This window comes from Ptychodera flava, chromosome 14 (assembly GCF_041260155.1).
Source record: "Ptychodera flava strain L36383 chromosome 14, AS_Pfla_20210202, whole genome shotgun sequence".
Classification (NCBI taxonomy): Eukaryota; Metazoa; Hemichordata; class Enteropneusta; family Ptychoderidae; genus Ptychodera; species Ptychodera flava.
The window spans coordinates 17223140-17230636 of NC_091941.1; positions in this window are offsets into that span (position 1 = coordinate 17223140).

Here is a 7497-nt window from a genome sequence, read left to right on the forward strand (position 1 = left end):
ATGTTATTTGATTTTCAACGTGCTTCCTTTGATGTTAAAACTCGTCTACACGTTGGTAGAAACTGTATAGTGAATAGGCGACCACATTTACCGCTTGAAATTAGTGAACACAATTCAGTGTCGATAACAGACCTTGCAAACGTAGAGGCAGTCTTAGTTCCCATGGTAGGGATAATTGCATGCAGTTTCCTCTCCATATCAAGGAAATTCCAATTGGCATGATGATGAGATAAATTGTTGAAAATCGATTTTCATAAATTATGGACAGCAGGTTTTTTGGGTTTTTTTGGTTGTTATTTTTTGGAGTTTTTTTCAATGTAGATTTGCTGTGTCCTTGCATTTTCAATTTTAAGGCCGAAAAAAATGATTTGTTCCTGGTCATCGTACGCATCACTTCAAAGTATGCGCGTCAACTCTTTTTTCCTGTTTTTCATTAAAAATAATTAAAAACTAGCGCCGCCGCATTATTTTTGCCACACTGTGACATGTCAATGACAAGAAACAAACCTATTATATTTTTTGGCCTAATCGGCTGGTCGATGGTCCCTCGAAGTCTGTCAATATTTTGCTGTGCTTTGTTGCAGCATGCTCCATGCGGAGGGATCATTGTCGTAACGAACGATTTACACTTTCGAAAGCGTACTTCCGCTTCAATTAGATTTTCACACCAAGTCAAAACATTGCGATTTGAAGATTTTGTGCAAAAGGTATCAACTGACCACACCAGTGTACTACTCACCACTACTGAGACCAAATACCGACAGACAGACAGACAGACAGACAGACAGACAGACAGACAGACAGAAATGTAGACTGACACATAGATAGATAGATAGATAGATAGATAGATAGATAGATAGATAGATAGATAGATAGATAGATAGATAGATAGATAGATAGATAGATAGATAGATAGATAGACAGACAGATAGATAGATAGATAGACGGACGGACGGACAAACGGACGGCCCGACGGAAAGACAGTACTTAATTGTAAGCTAACCAGATTGGAAGTGCTTCATCTAAACAACTCACAGAGACAGATCGATATATAGACAAGATAAAAAGTTGATGGACAGAAAGATAGATGAATAGACATATAGATAAATGCAGAGTTACATAGATTAATTGATTGATTGTTTGATTGATTGATTGATTGGGGTTGAGATAGACCATAGACTATTGTCTATGGATAGACCAAGCAGACAGATATATAGACAGGCGAACTGATAAATATGCAAATAAGACAATTGGCGGGAACCTGTTACTAGGAGTGACCAAATCCTTGAGGAAAGCAGTCCGTTATTTGTTTACTGCTAAAATACATGTTCCACTGCACATTAAATATTGGAGTGAATTGAAAGTCAAACACTACAGGATTATAGTGGTTTAAAACTACGAAAACTACAAATTGGTGCGACTTTTTGCCATATGCATGTATTCATTAGATCTCTAACATACTCACCTATCCCTCCGGGTGCCTGTACAGCGACTCAATTTACAGAGGAATACTATCAGATCATTCACACTCAGCGCTTGTCAACTGTGGTTATGTCATATCCGATAATGGGCTTTTAACGGGATGAATTTATCAAGGGTCCGTGTGGATCTTGACGCTTCACTGGGAGTAGAAAAATTGAAATTTAGCTACTACTCATCAAAACCTAAGAAAGCAGTTTGACTCTTACGACCGGCTTCATCCATGCATCATTTACAACCTTTTTCTATTCTTTTTTATTCCGATTGACAATCGACGGTCTTTTACGACCCATAACACAAATTATTCGACTTTTTCGTGAAATGACATATCGCGGCGTTTTAAATGATCCCATAAAACTCTTACAATTTGATTATCTTGAACGTGATTACATGATTTTGCTATGGGTAAAGTGGCGAACGTGCATTCATAAATTTTCTTGATCGTGACACTCTACTTAAAAGTGCGTGCGCATCAAAAATGTAATCACAATTTGACATTCATTAGTTTAGTGATTTGGTTCGGTCATCTCGGGCAAAACCGATTTTTAGATGTCGAAACGTGCAACGGGACACTCTGGCTGGCACGCCACACAATCGAATGTCATTAGGAATGTCATCACTCTTGCGATGGGTCACGTAACTGGGGCAGATGTGTCATTAGCCTTGCAAAGGGTGATGGAACTGGGGCAGATTTGTCATTGTTTATAAGCGAGAAAAAACAAATCGTGACAACTATGCCCTGATTGTGCAGTCTTTAAATGTTGCCGGCCTGTTATGGTCATTTTCCACAGCTGCATAGCTATGACGCAAGAGGGGGTGACATAATCCCTAATAACCCATTCTTAAACGGAATGTGGGCTGCCAGAGTTGCTCTTGTTCCGAGCTGGGCGGTGGTCATGTGTGCACACGGTAACACCGGGCTACCACAAAATATGTACGGCGATTGATTGCAAAGGATATATGCACATTAAAACACGCCAAAACGGTCCGGTAATGAACTTCGATAGAGCATAGACCACCTTCCGGTTGCTGTGATTTGTCTGTTTCAATCACGTCATCTCCTTCCTTTCTCACGTAAACGGAGGTAGTGGTGACGATGAGTCGAAGAGTAGTACCAGTCTATAAGCTACAGAAGATCCAGAACCATACCTTGGCGACATACTTCTAAGAGTCGCAAACTCTAGAACTACGTTTCTTCAATGCGAAACAGTTCGAATGGACTCGATTTGAAACTTAGTGGGGGAGGTCTGAGGTCTCACAGTCTCTTAATAAAGTTTTAAAAACCGCAATCAATTCATCCTTTTGGGTAGAATGCGCCTCCGGGACATATGCTCGGACTGTCAAACTTTTCCAATATTTTTGTGGTCTACCAAATTTAGGGGCTCATATGGAAACTCATGGACTAAGTTAAAGTTTTCACAGGATTATTTAGTGAAAATCGAATACTCTATGTTTCACCAGGAAGGTGCGGGAATTCTAAGTGTAGGTAAATACTTAATAGTTCGTTTCTACGTATACAGCGCCATATTTTACTGGGCGACTCCCGATTTTTATTCTTGATTTCCGTAAGGAACAGTTTACAGTTTCCTTACAAAACGTTTATTTTCGAAGCGCCTACTACCTTAACCCTTTGAGTGCTATATTTTTCCCACCAAAATTTTAGTACATTTTTAATCAATTTGTATGAATTTTTGTGTTATTTCTTAATAATTTTGGATCATACTGACGTCACTCTTTATGGGCTACAGTTTTTGATCAAAATATTTGGAAAAATATAAAAAAATTGTCTGAATCTGCAAAAAAATTGGCTGGATCATATTTGTTTTAAAAAGAGACTCTGGTTGACATTGGCATTCAAAAGTTTAACGTTAACACGGCAGCGATATGTTACTTCAAATACATGTATTTCACTCCAATATCAAACCTCAACAAATTTGAGATAAGGTAATGTAACCCTATTCCAAGCCCTCTCATATTCATCCTTGACTCGAAAGAGAACGCAGTTTCATCGACCAAGACATTCGTAAAAGTGTTAAACGTCTACCACGATGCTTATACTTTAACCATGATAAAAAAGGTCTAGCACACGCTGAAGCAAACAATATTAACATTTATCGTAGTTTTTATTGCGAGTTAGTGTAGGTGTGCGGTACTAAAGACCCTGTCCGTCGAAAGTCTATGGCTATAAACTTACGCCTGGAAGGTTTGCTTGTATCCATAATCAATTTTTGTGCATAGCTCATGTAACCTCCACAAATGTAATAATCTCCACAAATGTAATATCAACCACAATTGTAATAAAATGCACCCATAAATGTAATATCGCCCATAAATGTAACAAAAATCAACCATAAATGTAATAAAAACACCAACCACAAATGTAATGAATAGCAACCATAAATGTAATAAAAAAATCACCCATAAATGTAGTACTTATCAACCATAAATGTAATAAATCCATTTTGTTGTTGCAATTGAGGAATTAGCACTTAAATATTTATCTATGTAATAAGGAAAGCAACTCAACACATTATTCATTTCTTAATTGTTTGCGTTTAGTGTGTTTTGTATATTTGAAAGTGTATTTTACGTTTCCCTGTTTTGTGTACAGAACTGATTGGCCATGGCTAGACACAGCTGTAATCTGAACGTCAGTGCAGTCTCTACTCCAGAGTGGGGAAGACTGTATAACACTACGATCCTTTAACGCCGTTTTTTCGAAAATTGCCGTACTTTCTTAATCGATCGCCTCAAATTTGTCTTCAGTGGATAAATTGTGTGGAATAATCGATAGATTGTCTGTATTCCTATGTTCTCCCACTTGAAGTTTGTTCCTTCACTTTTCACTAGGGATAACAGGATGTCTAATTTTGTTCTACTGTGTTCAAGGTAGTGTTCGTATTGTTTTTTACTAGATTGAAATATATGTTCTCGTCAACATGTTTTGTGTCGTAAGTTTCTGTTATAAGGTTTTATATTTCTCTGTTATTTGTTCTGAGTCATCTGTCATAAACTTTGTGTGGTATCACTGGTTGACGAGTTATTTTGACGCTTCCTTATTATATAATTATCAGTGTCTAGAACTGCTATTCCACTTCCATTATCCAACGGTTTGATCAGTACCTCGCAGTTTTCTGATAGCGTTCTCAAAGTATTCTATTCTGTGTTTCAGAAAGGAAACCTAGTTTCAGGAAAGTATGCAATAACATTACACAAGTCTTATTAAAGTTATTATTTACTCAGGGCATTGATAAACAAATGATCACATATGCAAGTTCAAGTTTATTACATTTATGGTTGAGTTTTATTACATTTATGGTTAATTTGTTTGTGGTTGCGGGTTGTTACATTAATGGTTGACTGTTTTATTACATTTGTGGTTGATATTACATTTGTGGAGATTATTACATTTATGGAGGTTACAGCTCATACTTCAAACGTGGGCTTCAAATATAGATGTATACGCGTGTGTACATCACATGAACAGTATTTATTTTTTTTTAATTTATTTATTTGTTTATTTATTTATTTATTTATTGCACTTTATTTTCCAGAGGACTTGAATCACAATTTAGCATTTTTTTTCCACTCAGGACGTAGCAACACAGCTCGGGCTCAGCGCCACAAAGCTTTAATTCACCCATGGAGAATCGAAAATGTTGGCCTATTTTCCTTTCCCGTTGAAAATGTCCTTTTGAGGATTGGGAGCGCAAATCACATCCGCACAATCTTTACTTTATTACTGGCCCACTACAACGTAAAAGGAAGTGGTTAATCACACACTATAGCGTTTACTCCCACAAAATAAATAGTACCGGGATTACTACTTTTATTTTCAGTCTTCGCACAGATGCTGTGAATGGGGCGGTCAAAAGACGAACTTCAAATTGTTAAGCAAAATTGTGTAAAGATTTTTACAGCAATGCTGATTTTGGGGAAAATCATCTGAAGCGTGAAGGTCGGGTAGTGAAAAGGTTTGCAACTTTACAGAGTGGTGTGTATGCATGCTGACGCGCAAAATCCCCCACCACCAAAAGTAATTTGCATCCTGACTTGCCCCTCCCGGGAGCTAAAGGCTCACTCAAGAGAAACTATCGTCGTTTCATTTTGTTGCATGATGCCCTGGGTTACGAAGATGATAATGATTTTGACGACGTTAGTGACGTCGGCGACTAAAGAGGTGACGATAGCGATGATGGTAACGAGAATTGTACGGAGTAATTTGTAAATGTCTTGGGTAACGGATTGACCTTCTGTCAGGCACGTGGTGATTGCTTCAACAAAAGGAGGTAGCTACTTCACTTGTCGACTGTAGGTTTCTCGCATGTGCCCGTGAAACTTTAATATTTCCATCAGTATGAAAATATAGATTTTTATGTTCGGCCGTTTATCCATATTCCGAATCATAAATGCTATCATGAAAAAATCTATGAATTTCAGATCGAAATCTCGTTACAATCAGTTAACGAGGCGGAGTTTGGACACGATTTTCTTTACGTTATGGTCGGTTATAAAAATAATTTACAGTCAAAGCTCCGCAATATGAGCCAAAGAAATTTACATAGCTATAGAAGGCCATGAATTTTCAGAATCAAAACCCCATACACAAGCGCTGACTTCCTGATACAGCACTTGTTTCCCCGAAGCGAGCAATTATGTCAAATATATAATTGCGACCGCAGGTCACCTGTAGGCGCGCGCGTGGGTTATTTATTGACGCCCGGCTCGACACAGCGGGGAAATTCTACAAATAATGTGATCTATTAGTTTCTCCTTCCCTTTCCTTGGGGGTTTTTGCCGAATACGATTTTCAAAAAAAATGTTGCCAGACGGCGAAAGTGATACAAGGTACACGCGTCCGGGGAACTACGGCATTCACCGCTGCTTTGAGTTCTCTTATCGTACATCAAGCCGTGGAGACTGCAGCATTTCCATACTTCGTCGCACATTTATGGTGCCATTATGAAATGAAGAATGACAAATGTCATCATGGATAACCCAATAGAGTCCTGTGAGCCATTTTCATCAGTTGAGGTCACAATGGTTTTCACGTCGTACATCAAACGGTGATTTTTCATTACACAAAGTTGAAAGACAGCCAGTAAAGCTTAATATCTTTTCTCTGGGCGAACTCTTATCGATGGAGATTTAGTTCATTCAGCGGATTTGCAAAATCGTTCACATCATTGTTGTTCTCCAAAGAAACAACAAAATGATTTTAAACATGTGCTGTGCAATATTTCTACGTGGTGTCCCGGATTGTCTCATGTGGTGTTTTTATCACAGTATCTTTAGTCTCACCCGACTAGTGTGTAGTAAGAACGCATCCCCACGTTGAAATTCAAACACTGCCAGAATTTTCCATTCAATTGTAAAGGGAAAGCTACGCGTAGGGCTACTCATTACGACATATTCAAGCAATTGTGTCAGCTCTTTGGAGAAGATTTTGTGAACATCTGGCAGGTGGAAAGGTTCTATCGTGGATTGTGACATAGGCGTTCTGAAATCGCTTGGTTTTTAGGATTTTACTTGTCCGCAATTAGTCGTGGAGTAATTTATAGGATGAACATGGTCGAGGCACACTGCACACTGTCACATTAAAGGGACAAAGTCGGCCATTTTTCAGGAATTTTGTTTGATGCGAGATACTACTTATTGTTTGACATGTTGAAAGATACTTAATGAATGGGTGACGATGCATATTAGAACTATAACTAGCTATACACATGGTTTGGAATTTTCCTGGCAGGAAGACTACAGAAGAGAGTAATTGCGTTTAAAAAATAACACTTGGGCACCCCTTACATCATTCCGCTCATGACAAGGATATTTTTTCTTGGATAATTGCAATGACATCATCTAGTGCGATGCTCAGTGTGCCGGGTTGGGATGCACCATTAGAAGGTGGGTGGACAGGTGGAGGCCGTACGTGTTCTCTATAGCATTTTAAGAGTAGATTTGCGAACTGTTTCAGAATACAGTAATGAGAATATTTTGTTAAAAGAACAGTGGCATGGC